This window comes from Podarcis erhardii, assembly GCF_964252035.2.
Source record: "Podarcis erhardii genome assembly, chromosome: 4".
Classification (NCBI taxonomy): domain Eukaryota; kingdom Metazoa; phylum Chordata; class Lepidosauria; order Squamata; family Lacertidae; genus Podarcis; species Podarcis erhardii.
Window position 1 is genome coordinate 34,827,893 of NC_138508.1, and position 15,611 is coordinate 34,843,503.

Here is a 15,611-nt window from a genome sequence, read left to right on the forward strand (position 1 = left end):
GCGATGCCCTGAACAAGCACAAATTTCTGGAAAAGACGAGAGACTGCATGAATTTGCAGGCGATAAGATTACAGATGCCTCTGTGAAGAGCAAATGACTCAGTATGATACTGCCGAAGACCTGCACTTTGTTCACAAACGTTTCCTTGTTTGTAGAAGAGCCTCAATGGATTTGTTCTAGCCTGCTTCAGAGACTTTATCTCACTCTAGTCCCTTGCCAGCTCCTGCTGCTCGCCTTGCATGTGGCTCCTCTCTGTCTCTTTAAACAGTTGTGCCTTGTCCATTGTAATGCTCAACTGCAGCAGCCTAAAAGTCACAGGAAGCATTCATCCGCCGCTCTTTTTCTTCATCATGAGTTGTCCCAAATCACTCGAACATATGGAACATAGGAACATAGAAAGCTCTCTGGTGCCAAGTCCGGCCTACTAGTCCAGCCTACTAGGATGAAGCAGATTCACAAGGCTTCAGACGGGGGACAATTCCCAGCCATGCTGCCTTCATTTAGAATTTATAATGGCCAAACTAGATGCAAAGCTAATGTGTCTTTGGGGATGGGGTGGTGGCACAATTTTAAGCACATTTGGATTTTTGAGCAAGTCCTCTGGATCAGCCCTCTGCCTGAGACAGACAGTATGCTTTCCCAAGGGATCTGTGTAAAAGTCAGATCCAGTAGAATTAATCTGAGTCTTGAAAAATTCATTGAGCTGAAAGAGGAAGTGGTAAAAAGACTTACTCTTCTCATTTCCTCCCCTAACTCTATGATCTGTTCAAGGGGGGGAAAGGTATCCATCAGCTTATTATGCCTAAGGAGGCAGTGAGGGGTAGGGGATCAGAGGCTTCATGGGCACCAGGGGAAGACCTCAAGGAGACCACAGTGCCCCTGAGCACCATGTTGGCAGTCCCTGCAATGTCATACCATCCAACTTTTATGGAGCCCAAACTGGGTTGTGTGTCTTTCGGGACATGCTCCCAGGTGAGTCACATGGCCTGTACCATGCTCTCAAAAGTAATTATTTGAGGTGAGAGCAATACCTGAGAGTGTGTGAGATTGTGGCACCCAAAATGGCCACCATGATCTCGTGTGAAAAAAATGTCCCATTTTTTCCCCCTGGAGAACTTCAGAGGTATACAATGCACAATACAATGTGTCCAAAGGACAAGAAATGGCAAAGCACTCTGATGAATGCAACGTTGAACAGAGCACCAGATTGTTCTGCCTTTTAGGTCTATTTATAGTTAATGTCTTTTCTCCCGTCCTTTTGTTTTAATGCACATCCATTTCCACCACCACCATTAAAACTGGAAATTGAAGCAGAATTGAAATTACTTATTCACACAGCAGCTTACTCTTTGGATGTTTATGATCAAACCACCAAGGATAATGGACATCCTTGATGGTATCTGGTTGTGCAAAGATTATGATGTAGGGTTTTTGGTTTTTTTTAATCAATGGGATTCTCTTGATAATGGTGATGATGAGGCAAGAGGACACCATTACACGGATGGGAAGTCATAATGCTCTTTAAGAGCATGCAAATGTTCTTTAAGTACAAAGAGTGTACATCTTGTCTTTTGAGAGAATCCCCAGCCAAACAGATTGATGTACTCCCTTCCAAATGTCTCCTTTTAAGGTGAGCTAGAGGAAATCAACTGATAGGAGGGATGAGGTGGGTGTGATGTGGAAGGGGATTTTTTTTTTTTTACAGGGGGTGTTGTAGGACCACCTTTAATCAAGACGATTTATCACAGGGGAGGCTAACATTTTGGGGCCTTAAGACTGCGCGGCTAAAAATGAGTGTGTCCATACTCTTTCATACACACTATCATGTGAACAGGCACAGAGCCCCCCTCCCCTGCCAAAATCAGTGAGGTCTATGTGTGAGTGAAGACATTGTTTGAGGAGCTGCCCTAGGCCTCTGAAGTGGGAATTAGCCAGCTCTGGTTTAGCACCTGCCCTCTTTTCTTTGGTCCCTGCCTGTCAGGGTTTCTGGGAGAAGTGAGGAGATGGCAGAGGAGACGGAAAGCGAGTGGGAGGAGGGAGAGAGAGACGAGGAAGAAGATGACGGAATTCGAAGGGAATCTATGAGCCTAAGCAGTGAGTCAGAGGATTCCCAAAAGGGAGCTAGCATGATCAGGCGAAAAGCAGGAGAAGAGAGAAGCTGTGAAAAGTCAGGGAAGGAGGGGAGAAAGCCCAGTGAAGCACAGACGCTGTCAGAGGGGTCTCAGCCGGAACGGAGTAAAGGGGGTGGAGTTGTCAGCCTCTCGGAGGGAGGAGGAACAGGAGAAAACAGAGAGAGGGGGTTGGAGCAAGGTGTTCAGCCGGAAAGGGTAGAGAGTGGAACAGGGGGCAGTATAGAGGACGAAGGAAAGGTCAAAAGCAACGTACGCGCGCCAAGTTCAAACATAGAGGCGCGCGGAAGTGGGGAAAGCTCAGAGGAGGAGCCCGGCCCCAAAGCCAGAAGGAGGGGGCAGGAGGCGGCAGAGGATTCAGCCTCAGGCGAATCCCGGAAAGAGAGAACCCAGGGGGGCAGAAAGACCCTGCGGAAAAGAAAGGAGAGGAAGAGGTGGTCTAGAGCCAGGCTATTAAGTTGGTGTGGAGGAGGGGAGGAGTCAGAGGGGGACTTCGGCGGTCTAACGTGACAGACGTACAGCCACAATGCTGAACTGTGAAAGAAGCAATTATCTTCAATAAACTTTTCCTGTAAGTAAACTACAACGGAGTAAGGTCTCTCGTGAGCTGGGACCCACCTGGGTGGCTGAGACAGAAAGTCCCCCTCACTCTGAAAGCAAAAATTTTTTTTTTTGCGAAGCTCACGAACGGGGCAGCCATGAGTGCTGAGGAACAGCTGGCTGCACTCCGGGATCAGATTACCACTCTCACAACGGCAGTCATTGCTTCGCAGAAGAAGAATGCTGACTTGGAGAAAGCCTGCCAGGATTTGCAAGCAAGGTGGGAAAATGCGGACAAGGCGGGGACCCCGGGCTCCAGAGCGGAGGGCATTGCGCTTGGAAGGAGGGGGGGTGCCCTAGTTTCGCATTTTAATGGCAACTTGCAAGACTATCCCAACTTCAGGGCAGATGTCGTGTATGCACTGCATTTACTCCGTCATGATTTTAGAGATGAGGAGGAGAGAGTGGGATTTATTGTTTCGCACCTGCATGGGGAGGCCAGGGCTTGGCTACGCAATCTGTGGCGCGAAGATGGACCAGCCCGTCGCAATGCAGATGCGTTTATCAAGGCAATGGATGCTTGTTTTCAATCCTCTGTGGATAAGGACATTGCGCGCCGGCAGATGCACGGGCTGAGGCAGGGGAGAGCCACTGTACGCCAATATCATTCTAAATTTTTTGCATTGCTCACCGCCTTAGATTGGCCGAAGGACAGTCTACCGGTCAGGGATCTTTTTTGGGAGGGATTGAGCCCCTCCGTCAAGGATGAGATCGCAAGGGGGGACAGACCCCAGACTCTGGAAGACGTGGTGCAACGGGCTTTGGCTATAGGAATTCGACATGAGGGACGTCCGTGGCACGAGGAGGGGGGGCCCCAAGCGCGCGCGCAAGCAAAAGCTCTCCCTTTTGTGCACAGGGATTTCAGCCGTGCGCACCCCTCACCAATGGGGAAGGAAGGCGAGGAGCCAATGGAGATTGGTGGTGCTAGGGCTCAAAAGCCATCCCAGAGCCCCATCCCTGCTGCAGCCAAAGCGAAGCCTCCTAGAGGGACCAGGAAGTGTTACATCTGCGACAGTGCACACCATATGGCGAAAGAGTGCCCCCAGAGGCTCCAGAAGCACACTGCAGCACTAGCAACTGTGACAGCAGAGGTGCAATCAGAGGAGCAGCTTCAGGGAAACTGCAGTGCCTGGCTGGAAGCAGAGCTACTGGGGCTCAGCCAGGCGGATCTGTAGAGAAGTCCCCAGCATCCTTGCAGCGCATGGACCCTTTACCTCCCAAACCAGCAGTTTTACTCACAGCAACACTCCAGCTGCCTGATGGGCGACTTCTCGAGGTTCCAACAACCATCGATTCGGGAAGCAACGCCGATTTCGTGGGATTACAGTTCGTCAAGCAGCATAACATAGCGCTCCTGCCTGCAACGACGCCTCTGAACGTGGTCACGGTAGACGGCAGGAAGTTGCTGGGGGGGCAAGTGGTGCAGCAAACCCCTCCCATGATGATGCAAATTGGAGACCATCGAGAGCTTATTAGTTTCAATGTCACCCACTTATCGGACACGCCCATCGTGTTGGGCATGAGTTGGCTGGACAGGCACAGTCCCGCGGTTGCTTGGTACCAGAGGCAGATCACCTTTTGTTCATCGTATTGCGCCCAGAATTGCATCCAAACCGATCAAGGAGGAGAAGCCGAACAGCAGCTGCATCTGAGTATGGTGCAAGCGGTTCCTCACAAGTACGCGGAGTTCTTGGAGGTTTTCTGCGAAAAGGAAGCTGACAAATTGCCGCCTCACAGACCTTACGACTGCGCGATTGACTTAGTGCCAGGCGCGCAGTTGCCAACTGCCAAGCTGTACTCCATGTCGGAAGACGAGCTGCAAGAGCTTCGGGAGTTCATAGAACACAACCTCAAGCGCGGATTCATCCAGGAATCTAAAGCAGCGGGAGGCAGTCCTGTTTTCTTTGTGAAAAAGAAAGACACGCCCCAGAAGAGGCTCATTGTGGACTACCGGTTCATAAACAGACTAACTAAGCCCAAGGCCTTCCCCATGCCCAAAATTGACGACCTTTTGGCTACAGTCAGGAGGGGGAAGATTTTTACCAAGCTGGATTTACGTGGAGCTTACAACCTCATCCGCATCAGGAAGGGCGACGAGTGGAAGACGGCCATGTTCACTCCTTTGGGCACGTACGAATACAGAGTTATGCCCTTCGGTCTACAAAATGGCAGCCATGTTTTCCAAGCATTCATGCATCACGTCCTGGCAGGTCTCCTCTACAAGAAGTGTGTCTGTTTTCTCGACGATATCCTGATTTTCTCGGAATCGCCAGAGGATCACGATAAGGACGTGAAGGAAGTTCTGCAGAGGCTGAAGGAACACAGGCTGTACGCCAAGTTGGAGAAGTGCCAGTTTGATGTGAGAGAGGTAGATTTCCTTGGCTACAAGCTGTCCGACGAGGGACTGGCCATGGACAAGACTAAAGTCCAAGCGCTGTTGGACTGGAAAAGCCCTCGAAATCGGAAGGAGGTCCAGAGGTTCATCGGCTTTGCCAATTTTTATCGCAAGTTTATTAAAGGTTTTGCAAACGCGACGGCGGCAATCACTGACACCCTCAGTTCCAAGAAGAAGAAGTTCGTCTGGACCGAACAAGCAGAGCGATCCTTTCGGAAGCTTAAAAGCCTTTTCGCCTCCGAGGAGCAGCTGCTGCACGTGAATCCTGGCAGGCCCATGCGGGTAGAGACAGATGCATCAGACAGAGCAGTTGGGGCCGTCCTCTTGCAAGAGGATTCGCAAGGCAACTGGAGACCGGGTGCATTCTACTCCCGGAAGCTCAGCAAGACGGAACGCAACTACACCATATGGGACAGGGAGTTGTTGGCCATTCATGCAGCTTTCAAAGCGTGGCGACACTTCTTGATAGGAGCCAAGCACACGGTGCAGGTCCGCACGGATCACAAGAACTTGGAGTATTGGCGGACGGCTAAATTGCAAACCCAACGACACATGCGCTGGGCGGAATTCTTTGCGGATTTCGATTTCAAAATAGAATACATCCCTGGAGACTCCAATGTTATAGCAGACGCGCTGTCCCGAAAGCCTCAATACCGGGAGGAAGTAGCTCCAATCGCAGCGAAGTACATTTTCGCACCGCAGGCGTGGACGTGCGCTACCATCGCAGTCGACCTGGACGCGGTGCGACGCGCGCTGCAAGAGGATCAGTTTGCACAATCCAAGATGGAGGAGCTCCGCAGAGGGTCGCCTGACAACAATGAGTTTCAGTTGCAGGATGGACTTTTGACTCGCAAGGGCGCCCTTTACGTGCCCACCGACGAGCTTCGCGCCACGGTTTTGCAACAATTGCACGATGCCCCGAGTGCGGGCCATTTCGGCAAAGAGAAGACGATGGAGTTGGTGGCAAGGGACTTTTGGTGGCCCCAGATGAGAGGAGAGGTGGCGGACTACGTAGCCAGGTGCGATATCTGCCAGAGGTCCAAACCAGTGCATCAGAAGCAGGCGGGATTGTTAGAACCGCTGGAGACACCGCAGCAACCGTGGGAGAGGGTAGCGTTGGACTTTGTTACAGACCTGCCCAGCTCCAGAGGTAAGACGGCGGTGTTAGTGGTTGTGGACTTGTTCACCAAGATGGCGCACTTCATTCCTTGTGCCAAGGTGGCGACGGCAGAACAGACCGCAAAGCTCTTCATCGATCACGTCTTCAGAGTGCATGGACTACCGCAGTCCGTCTTGTCCGACAGGGGGCGCCAATTTGTTTCCACTTTCTGGCGGAAGCTTCTGGGTATCTTGCACGTCAAGATCAACCTGACGTCGGCGAGGCATCCACAGACCAACGGTCAAGCGGAGAGGGTCAACGCGATCATGCAGCAGTACCTACGGTGTTACGCCAACCAGCGACCCGCGGCGTGGGTGGACTACCTGCCGATGGCTGAGTTCGCCTACAACAACACGAAGCACGCATCCACCGGGGTGACGCCTTTCTTCGCGAACTATGGACGTCATCCCAGAACCTTCCCGAGCTTTACAGCACCTGGAGGGGGGGGACCTCAAAATGCCGACCAGTTTGCAGCAGAGTTGCAAGAGGTGCACGAGGAGCTGCGGAGACATTTGGAGCTGGCAAAGCAGGCGTATAAGGTGCAAGCCGATAAACACAGAAGGGCGGGGGAAGACATTCAGGTTGGGGACTGGGTATGGTTAGCAGCCCACGCGATGCCGGCCAGGTCGTTGGCCAAAAAGAAGTTAGAACACAGGCAGCTAGGACCATATCAAGTTGAGGCTAAGATCAATCCGGTGGCTTTTCGCCTAGCCCTTCCGGAGGGCTCCAGGGTGCACCCGGTCTTTCATAGGTCGGTGCTCACTCCCTACAAAGCCCCACACAGGTTTCAAGAGTCAGAAGCACCTCCAGAGCCACGTAGAAGGGCGCCTGAGAGAGGGGAGTCGCCAAGACCAGAACCTCTTAATGAGGTCACAGAGATACTGGATTCACGATGGGGGGAGGAGGGAGTTGAATATTTTCTCGCCAGGGAAGGCACTCCAGTCTCTGCAAATAGCTGGGTGCCGGGTTACGCTTTGGACGAACCCCTGTTGAAGGAGGAGTTTCATGCAATTTTTCCGCACAAACCCATGCCCGAGGAGTATTTTGATGATTGGCTTTTCACGCCCACTTTGTCGGGCAGCACGTTCGGGGGTTTCTCCTCGCCCGAGGGCTCTACGCCCAAAACAAGCCCGACCAGGGATCCCCGCCTGGGGGGGGAAGAGACAAACCCTTATTGGTGGGTGGATCAGCCAAGGGAGGTATGGAGTCAGAGGTGGATGATAGGTCCTTGGCAGGCAGCGCCAGGAGAAGCAGTGAGGGAGGAAGAGACTGTGATGCCTTCAGGGGGGGAACCCGAGTTCGAACACACGTATACGGAGCTGCCAGAGGAGAAGATTGACGTGGACACCCGGTATCCTGAACCGACCCAGGAAGAACCACATTTCCCTCAACCTGCACCCAGCGACCGGGAGGGGGGAGGGGGGGGCTTCGAGGGGGGGATGGATGTCAGGGTTTCTGGGAGAAGTGAGGAGATGGCAGAGGAGACGGAAAGCGAGTGGGAGGAGGGAGAGAGAGACGAGGAAGAAGATGACGGAATTCGAAGGGAATCTATGAGCCTAAGCAGTGAGTCAGAGGATTCCCAAAAGGGAGCTAGCATGATCAGGCGAAAAGCAGGAGAAGAGAGAAGCTGTGAAAAGTCAGGGAAGGAGGGGAGAAAGCCCAGTGAAGCACAGACGCTGTCAGAGGGGTCTCAGCCGGAACGGAGTAAAGGGGGTGGAGTTGTCAGCCTCTCGGAGGGAGGAGGAACAGGAGAAAACAGAGAGAGGGGGTTGGAGCAAGGTGTTCAGCCGGAAAGGGTAGAGAGTGGAACAGGGGGCAGTATAGAGGACGAAGGAAAGGTCAAAAGCAACGTACGCGCGCCAAGTTCAAACATAGAGGCGCGCGGAAGTGGGGAAAGCTCAGAGGAGGAGCCCGGCCCCAAAGCCAGAAGGAGGGGGCAGGAGGCGGCAGAGGATTCAGCCTCAGGCGAATCCCGGAAAGAGAGAACCCAGGGGGGCAGAAAGACCCTGCGGAAAAGAAAGGAGAGGAAGAGGTGGTCTAGAGCCAGGCTATTAAGTTGGTGTGGAGGAGGGGAGGAGTCAGAGGGGGACTTCGGCGGTCTAACGTGACAGACGTACAGCCACAATGCTGAACTGTGAAAGAAGCAATTATCTTCAATAAACTTTTCCTGTAAGTAAACTACAACGGAGTAAGGTCTCTCGTGAGCTGGGACCCACCTGGGTGGCTGTGACACTGCCCTTTTTCTTTTTTCCTTTTTCTTTAAGAATCGTCTGTCAGGCACTGTACATACACAGAACACAGAACTCTGAGAATTTTGTTTGTGGGTAGGAATAATAACCATCACAATAACAATATTCATTAATAAATAAAAATAAAATACTGACCACCTGTCTGTGAGTACATTCAGTTGTGTGCTCATGGAGTCTGCACAAAACTGTAGCCTGCACCTGTTGGCAGGCCATGCTGAGGCAGCTTTTTCTTATGCTGCGAGTCTTCCTTCAAGGGATGGCTTTGTCAATTTTAGTTCTCTCACTTTCTCATTTTTCCATCTGAAACTCGATTCGTCAGCATTTTAGTACAGATTTCCCCTAATAAACCCATTTTTATATGCAGTTTTGACTACTATACATATTTTTGCAAACAATATCTCCTTACGTAATGCAATGCATTGTTGTATGTTATTTTCACTAATTTTTGCACACTCCCCCCTGTGATGATACTAGATAGATGATAGATAGATAGATAGATATATGATAGATAGATAGATAGATAGATGATAGATAGATAGATAGATAGATAGATGATAGATAGATAGATAGATATAGATAGATAGATAGATAGATAGATGATAGATAGATAGATAGATAGATAGATAGATAGATAGATAGATAGATAGATGATAGATATAGATAGATTGCAAACATCAGTTGGCTGAAGACATAGGAGCCAATTCCTAGAGGTTGAGGTCCCTTCGCACCCCCAATAAAATATTTCAGGAGGCCAGGCCCACCTAAAGATGCATCTTGTGATTAATTATGCGGGACAGGGCTTACCTGCCCCCCAATATTTTATTCAAGTTGGCACCCCTGACTGGAGAACTGTATTGCAAAGTCTGGATATGCACAAATTTTGAAAGGTGTTTGTGTGTCAATTCTTATATTGTTTCAGAAAGGGCAAATGTGATATGCAGTGGTACCTTGGTTCTCAAACAGCTTGGTTCCCAAACAAATTGGCTCCCAAACACTGCAAACCCGAAAGTAAGTGTTCCGGTTTGCAAGCTTTTTTGGAAGCCGAATGTCCGACGCAACTTCTGCGGCTTCTGCTTGAGTGCAAGAAGCTCCTGCAGCCAATCGGAAGCCGTGCCTTGGTTTTCAAATGGTTCTGGGAGTCGAACAGACTCCCGGAACGGATTAAGTTCGACAACCAAGGTACCACTGTATTCACCTTTCTGTGTGGACTGAATTGAATTTCTGCTCCATCCCTACCCCTGTCTAGGTGTCTGTCTCAGTTTTACAAGTCTCAGACATGGTAAGGCAGAAGCATGTAATCAAGTGGGGAACACTGTGGGAAAATCCAGACATTAAGATTGAAGACTTGCAGATGATAAGCTGGAGAAGGTTCAGAGAGACTGGTCAGACGAGCGCCTGATGCTTACAGAAATGTTATCAGAGCTTCGTGTATCTCTTGCTTCCCAGTGCAGCTGGAAATAGCTTGCTAGCCTCTTCTCCCCAGAGAGATTGCAACAGCCCTAGAACTGCCTGGCACTTGAAAGGACATGGTGACATGCAAATTCTTCTTCTTTCCATTTCTTTTTTAAAAATAATAATAGCTGTGTGATCACTCCGGAGTCTGGGAGACTTGCAAAGCTATAACTGCGCCTTAGCCGAACTGCTGGCTCTTATAACATAAAAACGAACTGATTTCTCCTGTTAGTAACAATACAAATGGGAACCAGGAGCGATTTCACTGAATGGAGTGAAATTAATTTGAAATTAATGGAATGTAATTTCCATTCAGTGTAGTTAACCTAGTGTAAAATTAGTGCTAATGAGATCAGCACTGAGGATGGGCTGTAGCTCAGAGCAAGAGCACATGTTTGAATGCAAAAGCCTCTGGGGTCAACCCCTTAGATCTCCAAGCAGGACTTTAAAAACACCTGAAAACCTAGAGAACCACTACTAGTCAATGCTGACAATAGTCAACTTGGTATAAGGACATTTTCTCTCATCCTAGTCAGTTCCTCAGAAGAAGCCAGTGATTATGCTATGGGTTGATTCTAGAGGTTAAAGGTTATGGGAATGTAGTCCTATATTCACTCACCTAGTTGTACTTTACTTATTTCTGAGTAAACAGGAACATAGGAAGCTGCCTTATATCAAGCCAGACCATTGGTTCATCTTCTTCAGTACTGTCTACATTGATTGGCAGCAGCACTTCAGGGTTTGAGGCAAAGGACTTTCCCAGCTCTATTTGAAGATGCCACTGATTGAACAACGACTTTCAGCAGGTCAAGGATGTCCTCCACCTAAGCAACATCCCTTCCTATTCAATGCAATCCTAATAACGTTTACTCAAAAACATGTTTTGCTATATTTAATTCAGCTTGCTCACATTGCAACAGAAGTAAGCACCAATGAGTTGCATGGTATTTACATCCAGGGAAATGTGTAAAGGATTGTATCCTTAACCTCCTTGGTTCTGTTCAAAGCCATTGACTTGTTTGGGCTGGGTAATGTTATTATATGGCTTGTGCAGAACATCAACATAGGCTCTCCCTACTGAGGTGATATCTTATTCTATGCCATCACAGTTATATCAGAAAGTATTGCACAATAGTAGTGATTTGTCTCAATGAAGCCAACAGTATGGCTCTAGATGACAACTAGTCACAGATCTATGGCAAAGAGTTTGCTATCAGACAGAAATTCAATGAAGTACTTACTAGCAAGCTCTTTAAAAAGTGCATATGTGTGTGGAGTGGGGAGGGGAGGGGATAATCCTTCAGCATGGTCTTTTTACGGTGCCATGAGCTGCTGAATGACCATTGCTTTTGCTAGGAAGGATTAATAATACAGAATAACTCTCCTTCATACACAAATTATTCCAGCTGCATAGGAGTACATTGCTGTCAAAAGGCTCCCCTATTAATGGAGGCCCTTCCAAGGACAACTCAAAAGTCTTAATGCATTGTCAATGGCCCAGAATAGTTGGTTGATATTTCCTCTCAAGTGGGTGAGAAGATAGTTGGCAATTGTTTTTGCTGCCTTGGATATCTGAGAGAAAAGTAGTGTATAAATCCTGGCAACAAACAAATAAATAAGCTTCTCTGTCGGCTTGAACAATAGCCCGCCAGAGAATGGGTAAGGTGAAGACACATCTCAAGCTATTAGGAGCGGGATAATGGAAGGATGTGTGTGAAGATGAGAAGAAAAGACACACTGAGGAAGAGTATGCCTTTGCCTGCTGTTGGCCTCCACGTTTGGCAGGGATGGGGAACATTTGGGATTGAACTACAACCTCCATCATCCCTGATCAATGGCCTTGCTGGCTGGGGCTGGTGGAATCCAACAACATCTAGAGGCCACAGATTCCTCAGTCTTGACTTGGGGTGTAACTTGTATAAAACATACATTACAACAATAGTTGAGGTCCTTCTGAAATGTCTTCTCCAAAGAAAGATACTACAGTGGTACCTCAGGTTAAGTACTTAATTCGTTCCGGAGGTCCATTCTTAACCTTAAAGCACAGAGCCTAGGACTTGCCAATCAGAAGGTCAGCGGTTTGAATCCCTGCAACGGGGTGAGATCCCGTTGCTCGGCCCCTGCTCCTGCCAACCTAGCAGTTCAAAAGCACATCAAAGTGCAAGTACATAAATAGGTACCCCTCCGGCGGGAAGGTAAATGGTGTTTCCGTGCGCTGCACTGGTTCCCCAGAAGTGGCTTAGTCATGCTGGCCACATGACCCGGAAGCTGTACGCTGGCTCCCTCGTTCAGTAAAGCGAGATGAGCACCGCACACTCTTCCCAAAAAAGAAACACGTATTTGCAGTTCCCAACAATAAACCCCGGAGAGAATTGGCTTGGGGCCTCCTCTAGATTAGCATTTGAAATTTCGTAAAATGAGATAACCTTGCCAGGGAGTCCCAGGACTCCCAACTGGCTAAGAGGAAGCTAGTGCCTGGCACAGTGATGCTTTTGGCAGAACATCAGCTGGTTCTCAGGAGAAGTCTTTAGATTTCAAGGGACCAGCCCTCAGCTCTCAGTTGGCTCTAAGTAAACAAATCTATTTCTGTTTGCTAAGATTTATCACATCAGTGGGAGGTTCCAGCTGATCTCTTTTAAACAGCACCAGTTTTTCGTGTACCGTGGGATTGTTTGGTGAAATTTCAAGAATTGCATAATTTCAGGAATTGCAAATGCATGCAACGCAAGGCTCAAATGCAGATTTCTCATGCTATGAAGAATCTAGTTATTCTCTTCAGTTGGGCACCCTGTTACATTTTGATCATAAGCATGACTGAGGCAGGAATTACCATGTATTACAGATTTGCAACCTGGAGGGAAATCATTCCTAGTTGTGCTTTGGGGGTGATATCAGTGCTTACTTGTAGCTCAGTGACATGGTGACTAGCTATGATGGCTATACTCTGCCTCCATAGTTGGAGGCAGTAATGTTTCCATTGCTGGAAACCACAGGAGGGGAGAGTGCTCTTGTGTTTGGGCCCTGCTTGCTACTTTTTCACAAGCATCTGATTGGCCCTGGAAGAATAGGATGCTAGCCTTGTTTGCCCATTGGCAATGTCTAAGCAACACAATGACCGTGTACATACGCAATAGACAATCTTTATAGAATTCCTTCAAACCATAACAAGTACAAAATGAAATCTTTAGTCTCAAATTCTATGAAAATCTTTAAATGAAGGGAGGTACCAGACTTTGTACGATGAAAGACAAGCTGTGAAGCTTTCTGTATTCAGCAAATATGATGTCCAACTCTGAACAGTGATTCTGGATATTGACTACTGATTCATAGAATTCTTCGTCAGCGTGGTGGGAGGATATAGAATTGCTTCATAAACTGAAAATAAAATGTTACTAGTTTGCCCATTGGCCTGATCTAGTAGGCTTTTCATAGGATCTTACGAAATGCCTTTACTGGTTATACATTTAACCTAGACATGTATTTTATCATAATGTCTACGTTTTGTTTTAAATACACACTTTTAAAAACACATTTATTGAACATTTTCTTTTGAGGCAAGAACTGTACAGTGGTACCTTGGGTTACAGATACTTCAGGTTACAGATGCTTCAGGTTACAGACTCCGCTAACCCAGAAATAGTACCTCGGGTTAAGAACTTTGCTTCAGGTTGAGAACAGAAATCATGCTCCGGCAGCACGGTGGCAGTGGGAGGCCCCATTAGCTAAAGTGGTGCTTCAGTTTAAGAACAGTTTCAGGTTAAGAACGAACCTCCAGAACGAATTAAGTTCATAACCAGAGTTACCACTGTATCACAAAATTCAGGGAACTGTGAAATCTAAAGAATAATTACATTCCAATCTGCATATGAGCCTGGGAGGCACAAATTAGGTCACTTTGCTTAAAGAATGTGGACCAAAATAAACTCTCCTCCATCACTATCTACACTGTTTCATTTCTGACCCTGATTTTCTTTCCTATCTAGGAACAGGAGAAAGCATATCACCCACAGTGTAACTTGCTTTCAGCAGACTAAAGTCAGCAAAAAATAAACAAAAGACTTGTGCAGGTGTGAGAGGTAGATAAGGGGACTAGATTGAGAGACTTTAAAAACCAACTCAGCCCGCAGGGTCAACCCAGCCACAGAGGTGAACTAGGAGTGATCGTTGCCTCAGTCATGTGAGTATCCTGGAGAGGGGGGAGGGGGAAGATTGGAAAAAGTAGCTCAAGAGGTCTCCTCTCCAGCTGCCCTGGCACAGTTGCAAACAGGAGGAAATATGGAAATGACAGGTGCCAATAATGAAAATAAGAAAACAATCTTACAGTTGGTTCTTTAATGTTATTTTATGCTACTCAACATACAACAAAATGCGAAGGCTGGGTAGTTGGGGCTGGATTTTAATTTGCCTACAGCACCAAAAAGCTTGGTCCAGCCTTAGCCTGGTGCTTTGAACTGTGTGCATGTGTGAGTTTGCTTAACAAATCAGTAAACATTTTAATCCCCACAACAACCAATTGTCTTACATTGGCTTTTGAATACTATTTGGCATTAGGCTTCGGGACAAAATACAAGAAGAAAATTGAAGACTGTGGAAAAGTGGAATGTCCCAGTTTTCGAACATTTTTTAGAAGGCTGATGCAGCTGTCGGCTATTGTTTCCAGTGCGCCTGACCAATAGGAAGCCATGCCTTGGTTTTCAAATGTTTCGGGAGTCACATGGACTTCTGGAATGGATTAAGTTCGAGAACCAAGGTTCCACTGTATTTAGAAGGATACTGTCTCTGATCATGCTGGCAGAGCACAGCCATAAAGGCCAGTAGACGTTGATAGTCTTATCCTCCATGAAGCATACCCTCCCAGGACACAAGTGTCCCAAGACACTTGTGGGGTAGGCATAGAGACAGATGTTTAGCCACAAAATCAAACGTTCTAAACTGGACAGCTCTAAGCAATGGACTTTAACATTCATCCCTATCTGGCAACTAGGACTCAGGTGAAATGGGAAGACTCATGATAGAAACTAAGGAAAGCCACATTCATTTGGTAATGAGTTTGCTCAGTGAATGCCAAAGATGGAGACAAAGGTGAAGAAGGAGTTTAGAATTTAGGAGTGGTGACAGAGCAGCAGACCTGGTGAAAATTTTTGTATACTGTAGTGTTCAGTGAAATAACAAAGAATGGCTATCCTGTACGGCCAGGTGCGTACAAAAATACAAGTTGTGAAGAATAGGGTAATTTTGCAATCAAGAAACTAGATAGCCAAGAGAGCCTTCCAAGTGACTTTATAAATTAAAATGTTAGCCCACTTGATATCAGATACCTGACCTGACAGGAGAGTGGCATGCCAAGCAAAATGAAGCCCCTGGGTAGTTTTGATTTATGCATTTAAAATCTGTTTAGAAACTCAGATCAGAGAAATTGGGCAGAGACATGAACATAAGGACAATAAAGGGACAGACATGCAGGCAGCAGGGATAATAAATATGAATAAGATAGGAAGAAAAGGAGTCCAGTAGCTAGGTATGCTATATTTAAAAGTTAGATTTGGGTGTTTGTGGATGCAAACTAAAAGCTACTTTCTAGTGTGCTTCCCCCCTATAATACTTGATATATAATACTTAGGGATGGG

At 47.6% G+C, this 15,611-nt stretch overlaps 1 long non-coding RNA gene across 1 annotated transcript in view; it reads right to left on the reverse strand.

Annotated features, from left to right (window-relative positions):
• LOC309340787 overlaps nt 1–15,611 on the reverse strand; it is a 30,990-nt gene that overhangs the window by 1,866 nt on the left and 13,513 nt on the right. The gene's annotated exons all lie outside the window — the stretch shown is intronic.